Raw genomic sequence first — 15,222 nt, forward strand, 5'->3', positions numbered from 1 at the left:
CTTGACTACTTATATGACGTATTTCCTGTATTTGGTCCAAGTGTTCAAGTGAGCATGAAGACCACAAGTGTGTGAATAACTTTTCATTACCTGATGGGACACACTTATAGTGTTGTAAAAATGCAAGTGTTTACAGAGATTAATTTTTATTTTCAAAACTTTGCATTTTAAAATCAACTTCAGTAGTCACTATAACAGATGACAATTTAATTTTGTGGTCCTTCTAATTAAGTTATAAAAAGCAGTTGCAAATGTACAAAATAAATATCACCACTACTCATGTGCACCAATAAAACGTGCAACTCTTTGTTTTACTACCAAATTATATGTAATATCTAATTATTATTAATATTTAACATATGACCGAAAGGTTTCCGTAACCTCTGAAGCAGTGAACACTGCGTAGGGACCCTGTCAATCGGAACACATCTTTATTCTAATCTCACATACTGTCAAGGATGGATAGTATGATCATTGGGATGCAGGGACAGTCAAATGCTTCGTTCCTGAATGAATCGTTTGAATCTCAATGACTCACTCGTTAATGTCCTGCCGACTTTATTTCAGTATGGTGACATATGTAAACCAAAAGATTGAAGGGTGATTCTCACAGATTCTCTGTATTTTCTTCAAGATTTTTTTCCAAGATAAATTTCGATGTCTTTCCAAAAAAGGACGCTTGGAGACTCCAAAAGTACACCAAAGAACCCAATGAGTCCATATTATTTGCTATTGCATCAATACAAAGGAAACCAGCGCGCCGGCGCATTCATTTATTTGTTGCGTAGTGAAGGGTATGTTCAACTCGCATTTGGCGGGTTGGCGGATGTTAATTTCAAACCCTGTATATATACAGTGGGTACGGAAAGTATTCAGACCCCCTTAAATTTTTCACTCACATCTTTATTCTAATCTCACATACTGTCAAGGATGGATAGTATGATCATTGGGATGCAGGGACAGTCAAATGCTTCGTTCCTGAATGAATCGTTTGAATCTCAATGACTCACTCGTTAATGTCCTGCCGACTTTATTTCAGTATGGTGACATATTACCAACTAAAACGGAATATTGTATAGAGGGCGGGGTTTTATTTTTGCTCTCCTCCTCTTATCCCTCACTCGCAGCAAACTAACGGTTGGAGGGGCATGGTTAAACATATTCTGACTAAGCCGTCAAACTGATGGCAAATGATCAGATTTTGATTAAAGATTATCAAGACAAACATTTTATTTTTTTTCAGTGGATTAACTTAAGCATGGATAAATTGTTCACTTTAAGACTAGCAATGTGCCCTAACAAAATAAATATTGTAAATTTTTAATTTCACATTTCAATACGTTTTAAATCATTTCAAATATCAATATTCAACGTTTTATGTTCGAAACAAAACATTATTTATGCATTTGTAACTGCAGGTTTAATGCATCCATGACTCCTCTGAGCTGCATTAAACCGTGTAAATGAATCTAAAAGCCATTTCAGATGCAGATTGCAGAAATGTTTTCTCATGTTGGAATAAAAGAGTCTTCATACCAGATGAAGTGACTCTTATGCTAACCCAAAAATACATTCTCAAAATAGAATCACATTATGAAATAAATGTTAACATTTTCTCTAATATACAAGGCCCACATTTATTGGTACCCCTAGAAATTCTTATGAGTAAAATATCTCTGAAGTATATATTCCCATTCATATTTACATTGTTTAGCACAGTGTTTCTCAACCTTTCTTTAGTCGCGGCACCCTTTGGAAATTTTAACAAATTTGTGGCACCCTACAAAATTAATTTTGTCACAATATTTGAATTTCTAACTTCGATATGATACTTTGAAAAGTATAGATATTCGGTACAGCAGGGAAGAACTGCAGGATATAATGTCATACAGATATTTTTAATATTATAAAAAATGTTGTCCATCAATGGTGGCAATCAGTAGGCTAATTTCTAATGAAAAGACCAATTTATATGACAGATTTTAATGTAGGCTTTTATTCATATGTAAACATTGTGAGACAGCTAGTTATAATGGTAATTAAACACAGTTTTGATTTTACAGCTACGCAGAGCGTCACACCACGTGAAAGTGAATCCTGAGCGGTGAACTCATTTTCGGCAGCCGAAATTTCAGTGCATCTCTAATTATTGGCGACATCAGAAATGGATATTATATAATAGCTGCTTTTTTTAACATTTTAGCAATTTAAAAATATTAAAAAATGATTTTTTTACACGGCACCCCTGCTCTCGACAGACGGCACCCCAGTTGGGAAACACTGGTTTAGCACACCAGGGGGACTATAGGGATATGAAATTATCCAGCCATGACTTCCTGTTTCACAGGAATATAAATATGAGGGAACACAAAGCCCAAATCCCCCTAATTATCCATCACAATGATTAAAACCAAAGAATATAGTTATGATGTACAGAAAAAGATTATTGAGCTTCACAAATTAGAAAGTGACTGTAAGAAAATAGCTAAATCTTTCAAAATCCCAATTCCCACCATCAGGGAAATAATTAAGAAGTTCCAATCAACAGGACATGATGTGAATCTTTCTGGAAGAGGATGTGTCTACATTTGTCTTAAAGCAAGGCGAAGAGGAGGAGAGTTTGAGTGGCCAAAGACTCTCCAAGGACCACAGCTGGAGAATTGCAGAACATAGCTGAGTCTTGGGGTCAGAAAGCTTTAAAAAATTGATCAAACAGCACCTACATCACCACAAGTTGTTTGGGAGGGTTTCAAGGAAAAAAAAAAATCAAGATAAGAAAATGCTCTCATCCAAAAACAAACTCCAGCATATTCAGCAGTCACAGGGACAAAAAAGTACCCCTGAAACTACTGCTGGATCTTTAATGCTGTGGGCCTATTTTTCTGCCGGAGGTCCTGGAGATTTTGTTCAGATACATGGCATCATGGATTCTATCAAACACCAACAGATAAAAAATCTAATCCTGACAGTCCCTGCTAGAAATCATATAATGGGCCATGTTTGGATCTTCCATCAGGACAATGATCCAAAACAAACATCAAAATCAACACAAATGGTCAGTCCTCTGATCTGAACCCTATGGAAAACGAGTGAGGTGAACTGAAGAGGAGAGGCAGCTACATGGAGCTGGGAATCTGAAGGGTCTGGAGTGATTCTGGATGAAGGAATGGTCTCTGATCTCTTGTCAGGTTTTCTCCAAACTCATCAGGCATTACAGGTGAAAACTCAGAGCTGTTATCTTGGCAAAAGGAGGTTGCAAAAAGTATTGATGGACTTCATCTGCAAATACCATTAGTAAATGAGACCCAATTAAATAGATAGTTTATAGTTGTGTTTAAATGGCCGTAGTGTGTTGACCAATCAGACACACAATTATTTGTTAAATTCAACAAAAAATCCCTAACACCCCTCACCCAACCATCAAGCCAACTATGAGAGTCTATGGACCCTTCCCCCGAAATGCAACTAACACCTCAAAAAGGCAGAACAGGCCTCTGGTTCCATGGCAACCAAAGGCAAATAATCTGATAACACTGGTTTTATTGCTCAAAGGAATGCGGGCAAAGCAACTCTCACTCATTCTCCTCATAGTAAAGACACATAATACCCATAGAAATGGACTGTTCTCTAATTAATTCATATGCAAACCTTTCTTTTCACACATATCCCCCTTGTGTATATTATTACTGTTCTTGTATATTGTATATTGTATTTTGTATTTGTATACTGTTTTATGCATGCGTTATGATAGATCACTAGTTAAAATAACCTCACCTATACCATGTTTGGTATCTATGAGTTTGTATTTTGATGATCTAAATTAGAGTATATATTATATGTTAGTGTTCTAAGAATCTTTAATAGATTTGCATCAACACCCAATCCAGTTACATCTGCAAAACACACTCGAAGAAAAATGCTGCGTCCCAATTCGCATACTATCTGTCCTAAATAGTATTTGAAAATAGAATTAGTATGCCCCAAATCGTAGTATGTTGAAATTAGTATGCCAAAGATTCCCGGATGGTCTACTACTTCTGGTTAAAATTTGCAGTGCAGATCCATGCACACTCTATTGGCTGATATTGCCCACAACCCATTGCGCGTTTGATGAGGATTCGATTAGAACTACAAACACGCATTTAAAAAGTGTTAAAAACTACAAACATGGCGGGTTTGTGAGACCGACTGACAGGTAGAGAAAGGGGTTTGAGTGATAAATAATATCTAACCTGATGATTTTTATAATTTTTTTTTTTGTTTAATGTTATCCACATTATATTTCATCTGCAGCAAAATTGTAAACTTTTATAATACGTTTGGTCATTAACTTTTAAATGCATGCAAATATGAGCAGAGTTCTCGGCATGGTAGACCCACGACTGGCAGATCAACGAGCCTCTTCATTTCTCTCCAATACGGTAGGAAATTAAATTAAATTAAATATGGATAATGTTAACTTTGACAAGATGATTGACAGTGCAGTTTAAATGGTGACAGGATGGACATAAATAAGCCACAGAGCATCCGTTAAAGACGCAGTTATGAGTTTGTCCCAAAGCTTGCCTACTATTCTGCTACATACTCAAAAGTATGTACTTTTTCTTCACAAAAAGAGTACATACTTTTAGGGCATAGTATAAAAAGGCGAATTGGGATGCAGCATGTGACTTGTCGCCACCTACTGCTGGATTTAGTTTCATATCTAGAGTATCTTTTCATTAAAAAAAAAATATTTCAATATTAATTTTTTAAACCCATTAATTTCCATTTAAAAGCCATTAATCTCATAGCATTATTTATATAATTCTGATTGCAGTGTAAAAGCATTCATACCGTCTGTGTAAATATACATAATTTATTAATTTATTATTATTTTTTAAGGCTACAATGTGACCATAACTTAAGCATCTGAAGTGGCACTTATGTTGAATCAAAACATTCTTTCTAAAGCTACTTTTTGTAATGTCTATTCAATATTTTTTTATTTAACACATCAATGGCTTTAAATAACCTTTTGAGGGTAATTGAGTTAATTAGATTAATTAAACATCATGTAATTAATTAGATTTAAAATTTTAATCGCTTGACAGCTTTTCTTTTTCCAGGCCTGTGGTTCATTCAGAGATTCATGAGTGCCATGCCTTTCACAGTTTTTGACTAAATATTCCTGTTAGATGGTACAGAGAGGCTGTGCTGATTACCTTTTTGGCTCTAAATTAGGAAAACTATTACCAAAGATATTTTAGGGAGAGATTTTTGATTGTGGGCCAAAGGGAACTAGTTGACAGTGCAGTTTAAATGGTGACAGGATGGACATAAATAAGCCACAGAGCATCCGTTAAAGACGCAGTTATGAGTTTGTCCCAAAGCTTGCCTACTATTCTGCTACATACTCAAAAGTATGTACTTTTTCTACATAAAAAAATACATACTTTTAGGGCATAGTATAAGGAGGCGAATTGGGACGCAGCAAAAGAGTCGTAAACTTTCTCTCCAAATGTTCAATAAACCATTCGCTCTTTGATCCTCCAGAGGTGTGACCCTCAAATAACTTGTGACCCGCCTAGCTTTTTGGCTTTTGGCTCTTGTCTCTTGGCTCTCCCTTTCATCACTTTCCTGTCTTCTCCCGCACCGGCACCCGGCGCAGCCGCACATGGCAGGCCTCGACTACAGCCATGTCTTCTCTTTCCATCTGGGAGAAAACTCTCCCAATCACCACCGAGTCAGAGTAACATCTTTGGACTTCATTACCCTTCAAACCTGGAAGAATGTGATTGCAACTCCAACATCACCAAGCCTTCAAACCATCAAGACTTTCATCCGAGACTGCATCCGGACGCTCGTTCAACGGCCAAGGCAATGCAAGTATCGTACATTTAACTAAACGAAACAGAGGTTTAGTATAAGCTGTAGACCCCATTATAATATGGCGCTGATGGTTTCTCTCAGGTGGTTCACGGTGGTTAACATTCTCTGGTTTCTCTAACGGCTTTCGTTCATTCATGTAAACTCCACCCATGTATGAGTGATGTATGTTTGTTTGTTTAGTTTAGTTATGTTAGTGTTTCACTGCTTGTGAATAGTGTCCCTTTTACGATCCGATCTATAGCTAAATGCTCTAATGCATTGGCACTGTAAGAAAGTTATTTTCTGTGGCCACGAAAATATCCTTTCTTAGAATTGATATGAAATTACACTGAATGTTCACTGGACAAAGATTAGTTGATTGTAATATTAATTATGCTACATTTACTACTGGCAGCTGAGGTAAATATTTGTAATTAATTATAATTAATTGTAATTATTTATATACATTTCCCTTTTGAGCTAATTTGTTACATGGGACAGGAAGAACTATGTTAACATTAATTTCATAACAAAAATGCATGGTTTTTATAGTATTCATGTAGTATTTGTAAGTGTATTTTAGTGTTAAAACCATCCGTGTAGAAAGACTGATTCGGCCTAGGATTTTACAGCTACTGTTGCAGTTCACAGTCAGGCATGAAAGTAAAATGGCCGCTGGTTGTATATCTTAGGTTGTTATGGCAGTTGGTTGAACCTTTTGACACTGGTGTTGTCATAGAGCTGCCATAACGTAACAAGGTTCCAGTGGCATATTTTTGACACAGAACAAACAGGTTATAAAAAAACACTGTAAAAGTCAAATGGTGGGTATATTTTAAATATTTGCTATCTGTAATTCATAAACTAATTCCAGCAATTACCAAATATCACAAAGTACACTGACGTCTTCACTGGAAAATTTATAAACATATAAGTACTTGAATAAGGCTATTAAACACTACTAAAACACTGCGGCCTTGATAAACTACATGCATGATATCACACAAAAATGTCAGAGCTGATCTACAAAACATAGTCTATGGGGAAATGTGTCTTTCATGCATGCACAATAACAGACTGTCACTTTTTGCAATTTTTCTTTAGTGAATATACACTACCGTTCCATTAAATATTTTTTAATGTTTTTGAAAGAGGATTCTTATGTTCACCAAGGATTCACTTATTTGATCAATGATAGTCAAAAACAGTATTTTTATTACAATTTAAAATAACTGTTTTCCATTTTAATGTATTGCATGTATGTGTTAGTTTAGCTTAGCTTAGCTTAGTTGTTGTAGTAGCAAAGATTCATTTTCAGCAGGCCATTACTCCGGTGATGATACTTAAGAAATTGTTGTAATATGCTGATGTGGTACTCAAGAAACCTTTCTTCGTTTTATTATTAGTTGAAAATGTTTGTGCTGCGTAATAAAGTGTGAATGTTTTTAGTTTTTTTTTTGTCATTTTTGATCAAATTGGATCCTAGTTTAATTAAATTATCAATTTATTAAAAAAAAGTATATATGATACAAATATAGGCAGCACGGTTTAACATTTGGTGCAGTTATCACATGCAAACACAATCACAAGTCATCTGGCCCACAAAGGGCACTTGCAATTTTTCAGATTTCACAAGCAAATTTATTTGAGATTTTAGTGAATTAGGGCTAGGGGTAAATCTGTAAGAATGAATTGGGACCTGCTGATAGAGTTATTCATTGAAATGGGCTGTCTCTGTTGCTTTAGTGCAGGGGTGTCCAAACTACGGCCCGCGGGGCACAGCCCCCCCCCAAGGATTTCCTAATGATGTTCCCTTATTTTTGGTGTCACTTTCATTAACATTAAAAAAATAAACATTAAAAAAAATGCCTAATATGTGGCCTATAAACGATTGATATTATGGGGGCGGGGTCAAGCAACACAAGCAAGCAACGCGCAAGGAAAAGTTTGGACACCCCTGCTTTAGTGTCTGATTCATTAAACGTGGCCACAGAATCTGATCAACGACAGAATTTCCATGGTGCAATTCCCAAACTCGCCGATCGGTTCTGAGTGAAGGATCCAGGAACTGAACAGCATCTCTCCAACACTGCAGTACAAACACCTGAAACTGTTTTTTTTTTTTTTTTTTTTGAATTTGAAAAAATGGTTTAGAACTTTATTTAAACATTCAGTGTGAATTTTAAATTTGCAGGTGGTTAGTGAATGAGATTGAAATATCACCTGTTCAATGAATCGCCCCTACTTTCATTATTGTGAGATATATATTTTTAACCGTCTGTGAATATATTACCAAATAATTCGATTTCTCTGTTTTCTCTGCAGCCAGTTGATCTTGCAATTCCTGAAAACGCTGTAGCATCTCATTCTGTTAATCATAACCTTAAATAATCATTTAAAAGGCAGCTTCCTTTAGCTGAACCTTTTATTCCTGTTTCTTTGGGGAAAGAACCCCCCGGGCGAGGTACAGCAGGAGACACTTTGTAAGTATTTCCAGTATTGGAGGCTGAGTGCTGCTGCATTGAGGCATGTGGACTGGTGGAAATGGGGGGAAGGGTGCTTGATGTCCCATAAACATATTAATAGACAATGCACCTCCGGGAGAGATGGCATGCTCCACTGCCCTTCACTGAACTATTAAAGGCAAGTTGGTCCTTTGAGGAAAAGCAGTTCTGAGGTAAAACAGCAAACATAACAAGAAAAGAAATGAAACAAAGAATAAAGTGTTCCTTTTTAACCCTGTGTCTTATGTATCTTAATTTAAATGTAATTAACAGTTGAAAAAAGATTAATTCAATTTTGTAAATATATTCTAAAAGCATGTAGAGATATGATCATATTTTATTAAACATAAATGAATAATTTGTTTCAAAGTCAAGAATCAATCAAAGTTATCAGGCTGTTGTCACAGTAAAAATAATTCTTACATCAAACAAAATGATACAAAATAACAAATATTTAGTATGTGCTCTTTACCCAGTCGTGCAAAGCTTCAAGAACTGCAGCCTTTTATATTATGATATATTCTGAGCTTTTTTTTTTTTTTTTTTCCTGAACCAGCAAGCACAGCGGGTGAGCTGGATTGATGCATTTGTTTTAGTTCAAATAGACCTACACCGGGGAAAAACAAAACAAAACAAAACAAAAAAAACCTCCAGTAGCATTCGTCCTTTTCTCAGTGTGCACAGGAGCATGAATGGTTCACATGGTGACATTGTTTAACTGTTTGCTGTTTTATTGTCACATTTATTTACTTGTTGTCTTGTGATGTCAGGATGACCTGCTCAAAATGATCAGTTAGTTGATTGTTACCTTTGTTTCATTTCATATAACATGCAAGAGTGCTATTTATGTGGCACATTAAGTTGTATGACTATGTAAAGTGCACCATATAAGTCACTTTTGAGTTTCCATGACGATTAGGAAACTGCCTATGTAGGCAGGAGGCAGTGAGCCTCAAGTTCACACAGGTGTCCTAGCAGAGTAGATCATCGAACAACAATGAACATGTTCCACTAAAGTGAAATTTCATTATCTAATGCAATGACATCTATACATTTTAAGTGTGGCTTAAGTGTGTCACTATATCTACAGCGCAGCAGCTAAACACAGAGACGTGTATGAAGGAACTGGGACAAATTGACTGTTGTGAAAAAATAATAAGATTGAGCATGTTTTGAACGTGCGCTGCATTTGTTCATTATCAGCACTGTGCAGATCGCTCACCGCTACTTGTACCTCACCCTGAGACAACAATCATCCCAGAAAGAGCAATGCAGCAACAGACTTCAGTATTCCAGAGAGGCACAGTCAACACAGCGAAACATGAAGGAACATGAAATGTCCTTATCAAAGTGTCAAATGCATAAAACGTCAGTAATGTCCTGTGGCCACAATTTGATGAATAAAATAAGAAATCTGAAAAATTCATTACCACCACACAATTATGAAACACTTTAGTAAAACCCTCTGCACAGGTCAGTTAAGTACAGTGAAAGGACTCACTATAGTATGTGCATTGGGAATGATTCAGAAAAGACCATGGAACAATATAATGAAGTAACCTTTGTTGAGTGGCATCCCATGCTAGCTGTTATTAATAGATAAAAGGAAAGCTGTGTATGTGCCAGTTATGCTGAAGAGGAGACCATCAATAGACATGCTTTTCAACATGTATTAATACAAGATTAGAGGACATACATTTACATTAAAATTTTATTTTATTGAAGGGGTCATAAAATGAAATGTAAAAATGTTTTTGATATTTACACACATAAGAGGTTACTCTACAATAAAAACACTGCATGTTTCAAAACACAGAAGTAATTCACAGTTTAAAATAAGAATTATTCTTTTATATCCTTCTGAAACACCTGGAGACAAGTACAGATGAACACTATATATCATTTTTCGAGTTCCCTTATGAAAATTAACCATCTGATATTATAGTAAAAGTGTAGTAACCATGTTGATTACCATTTGTATAAGCACAGTTTTACTACAAATACCATGGTTAAATAATGGTCAGTGTAACAAAACCATTGTTAATTTGTGGTTACCATGGTTTAACTATAGTAACCATGTTTTTTTTGTTGTTTTATTTGTAGTCTGTGTATGTGCCAGTTATGCTGAAGAGGAGACCATCAAAAGACATGCTTTTCAACATGTATTAATACAAGATTAGAACAGACCTCTTCATAATGGACCAGAAAGCCATGGTGGTGGTCCCAGAAAACACTTAATGTCCTTTTATTAGCATTTTTACAAGACATATCAGTAGTTTAAAAAAAATAAAATACAATTGTCTTGTGATTATATTGTGATTATTGTCATAGCTAAAGGCTGTTGTTGGGTAAAACACACACTAAACATATTGAGGACATTTACATTAAAATTTTATTTTATTGAAGGGGTCATAAAATTAAATGTAAAAATGTTTTTGATATTTACACACATAAGAGGTTACTCTACAATAAAAACACTGCATGTTTCAAAACACAGAAGTAATTCACAGTTTAAAATAAGAATTATTCTTTTATATCCTTCTGAAACACCTGGAGACAAGTACAGATGAACACTATATATCATTTTTCGAGTTCCCTTATGAAAATTAACCATCTGATATTATAGTAAAAGTGTAGTAACCATGTTGATTACCATTTGTATAAGCACAGTTTTACTACAAATACCATGGTTAAATAATGGTCAGTGTAACAAAACCATTGTTAATTTGTGGTTACCATGGTTTAACTATAGTAACCATGTTTTTTTTTTTGTTTTATTTGTAGTAAAACCATGGTTAAGTTCCGTAAGGGAATTCTTCAGTTATGAATTCGCAGCGAGAAGAAAACTAGGCTATTTTGAGCCAATAAAGAAATGTAAAATGACAGTTGAAATGTTCATAAACATGGGCTGTGTCTCATTTCCAGAGGTTGCATTTGTCACAAACGTCATTGTGCCTGTCTCATTTCAGAAAAGTAACAATTACATTCCAAAGTAAGAAAGAAATTATGCCTCACAAGGAATAACAGTGAATTTAATACTAGTCACTTTTCTGAAATGAGACATCCTTGACGACATTAGAGGCTGACAAATGTGACCTTCAAATGGTGCAGCCTACGAAATGAGACTCGGCTAGTACAGATCTAGTTCTGTTATGAAACTGTAGATGGCGCAAACTGATAGTTATGACATCATCATTACTTGTTGTTTTATTTGTAGTAAAACCATGGTTAAGTTCCGTAAGGGAATTCTTCAGTTATGAATTCGCAGCGAGAAGAAAACTAGGCTATTTTGAGCCAATAAAGAAATGTAAAATGACAGTTGAAATGTTCATAAACATGGGCTGTGTCTCATTTCCAGAGGTTGCATTTGTCACAAACGTCATTGTGCCTGTCTCATTTCAGAAAAGTAACAATTACATTCCAAAGTAAGAAAGAAATTATGCCTCACAAGGAATAACAGTGAATTTAATACTAGTCACTTTTCTGAAATGAGACATCCTTGACGACATTAGAGGCTGACAAATGTGACCTTCAAATGGTGCAGCCTACGAAATGAGACTCGGCTAGTACAGATCTAGTTCTGTTATGAAACTGTAGATGGCGCAAACTGATAGTTATGACATCATCATTACATGGCACAAACTGATTGGTCTCTGTTGCATCTGCAGCCAATGGGCTTACTGCATAACATTTAAATAGTTTGTGTCTTGCAGCAAGTGTTACAGAAACCCTCCACCTCCCCCAGCTCCACCTGTTTAGATATGCTATGGATAATTTAATGTATGATAATTTGTGCATCTGCAGAATGTCTTACATGGCCGCAGCAGCTTGTCTGTGCATGTATGGCAGCAGCACATCTCTGTACTTCTTCTGTAGCAGCAATAGCAACAGCAGCCACCATAACAGCAGCAGCAGCATAGCAGCAGTGCTTCTCAAGCCTGTTCTGCGGACCCCCCATCACTCCCTCATCGGTCACACCCAATTCTTAATCTTGCCGTCTCTACTAATGAGCTGATGAGTTGAATCAGGTGTGTCAGATGAGGGAGGCATCCAAAATGTGCAGTAGTGGGGGTCCCCAGGACAGGTTGGCGGAAACACTGCCATAGCAGATCTATTGCGTCAAGACAAACAATGCTAAACTATTCAGAGAGTTTTCATGATAGAAATATGTATAAACAATATTCAAATACTAGATTTAAACTCCCAGTTCTGAGTCTCTTCAGTCTTTCGGCACTATGGCATAATATATCTTCACTTAGCAAGGAAGCTCTTTTGTTGAATTTAAGATCAAGTGTTGTGTCTGTAAGAATAGAGCAGACTCTTTAGCGATATAGAGTCTTATAAAAACTGTTACTCTTCTATTGCAAACTGACAAAGGAGGTCCAAGCTTAATCTATCCTCGATTTCATCCCAACTCTTGATTTGCTTAATAGGGGTCTACATACACAAAGTCAACCTTAGTTAAACGGAGCCATCTGTTCTGTGTATTCAGCCTGTCCATACATCAGAGGCTATGACAGTCATTGGGAGTAATTAAATAGGAAAGAGCCACAGCGCTCCATCGCTTGTTAGATTCTGACTTTTACTATAGCAGGTGCAAATGGCTTTCCGGCAACAGATGGTCATGAAGAAAACTGTCGATTATGAAGGCATCTCGCGTATATTATTAGCTCACACTCAGTTTCCACACACATGATTTGATTAATGTGCACATTGTGATTATAGAGCCATAAAACCATACATTTAACTCTCCAGTTTTAAACACACGGATAGTGCTATTACAATATGATGGACCACATGTCTTCAAAAGACAGATGTCTGTTTTGTAGTAATGTTTTCTTTATGAAGAGGAAAAATCCTGCTAAAATTCGTTACTACAATGTCTTGTTGACAAAGCATTTCATGGGTAAAATAATTGTTATTGCCATTTGAATTTCCAGGCTTCAGAACTTAATAACTCTTTTATTAATAACGTTTGCTAGTTGCATGACAGTCTCTCACTCTGAACAGCTCATAAAAAATAGATTTCATATTTGAATAATTGGATTCCCTGAAAAAGCATAAAATGTTGTGAAGCAAGATTCATGCTTTCTGTCGTATGTATTTTGCATCCCTTAGAATGCATCGAATAAACAATGTTTTTTTTTTGTTTGTTTTTTTCAAATAATTCATCCTTAACTGGATCTTCCTACAATACTGAAGTGAAATTAAACAGAATATTACTCTCTTTTTTTAAAGAACACAAAACCCTTATAGCTGTGTTCAAGCTAAATGTGGAGGAACCTTGTGCCTGTATTAATGACCTGATTAGTCATCATTATTCATCCCGGAAAAATGCATGAACTGACCAAGAAAGGCTGAAAGGGAGAAAAGTGTTCAATGGTCTGACAAATTGGCAATACATGGCAGGCCTTGGGGCTTTAATGAGCTTATATCCTGCTGGTCTTTTATGGTAAGCAAGTCTATTAATATAAAATAGAAAAATATATATATATATACATTTAGTATGCAGAGAGTTCCAATAGTTTGGGCCGCTGTGAAATGTGTTATAAGTGGTGTTTGCAAAGGCAAGTAGTAGTACTATTGCTCATACTTAGAGTGCATGATTTGAATCTGAGCCTATCAGGCTTTTTCTCTTGACTTATTTCAGTAAATTAGTTCAATAGCATCTTAATGTCACCTTTGCATATACCCTGTAACTTTTCTCTTTCAGTGGCCAATGGCCATGAAGTACCAGTGCAGTTTAATTGCTGGAAAATGGCTTCACAGCGGGCTCCAACCCTGCTGATTTAGCTTCTGTTCCTGCGCTGCATGGGTCAGCATACATAAGGACGGCATCGATAAATCATCCCTCATTGGCCACCTCAACAGCGCTGGGGTGAGTGAACATGTCCAGGCAAGAGGCCAAAGAGTGCCAGTCATACTGCTGACAGACAACACCACACTCCACGCCAGCATCATGCCTGAGCGCTAACTGAAAAAAATATATATACTGTAGATTTATACTAGGCATAAAAGTGGTGATGGCAAAGGTATCATGGTCAGGTCTGACATGTTGATAATTAATAGATAAATCAAGAGCTTTCAAGTTGAAATCGTGTCTCTTAAAAGTGAATCAAATCATTTCTGCGGCACTAGCGTCAACAAAATTTCAAACACAATGATTGATTTTATACAGGTCTCTGAACACTCCCTCTGTCTTTTATTCTAGGGTGTAAAATACTTAAGTAATTTTACTTGATTTATGCACTTAAGTATTACTTTAGGGGATTTGTACTTTACTCAAGTGCATTTTAAACTGACTAGAACTTTTACTTGATTACATTTCTGAAGGAAAAACATTACTTTTTATTCTTTACTTTTTTATTTTTTAAATTGTATTTTCGTCCATCTTAAGCACATTAAATATGGCAAACAGAAACTTAAATGTGCATGCTTGATGTGCAAGAACAAATGTTGTTTGTTTTCATGCATCAAGCACACACGTTACAGCTTCAGTTATACATTTCACCCGGGAAATGTATGGCTTCAAAAGTTTGCCTTCAAATCTGAGGAAGCATGCCAAGTTTTTTTTTCTTTTTTCAAAAATGTCATTATTTGTGTCTGTTTTGATATTGCCGTTAGCTCTCTATGTATATTGGGTGAATGCACAAGACTGAGTGCAAATAAAACAGCGATGATAATTTAAATGCAATTAATGACCATGAATGCTTATTATTATTATTATTATTATTATTATTATTATTATTATTATTAAATGTTACAAATCTCCAGAAAGTGTTTAAATAAGCATTGCATATTAATTATAATGCTTTACTTACAAATTCATCTAATTAATCACAATTAATATCAATATTTGCTGAGAACA

Source organism: Sinocyclocheilus rhinocerous, unplaced genomic scaffold, assembly GCF_001515625.1.
Source record: "Sinocyclocheilus rhinocerous isolate Xijiao unplaced genomic scaffold, SAMN03320098_v1.1 scaffold460, whole genome shotgun sequence".
NCBI classification, from domain to species: domain Eukaryota; kingdom Metazoa; phylum Chordata; class Actinopteri; order Cypriniformes; family Cyprinidae; genus Sinocyclocheilus; species Sinocyclocheilus rhinocerous.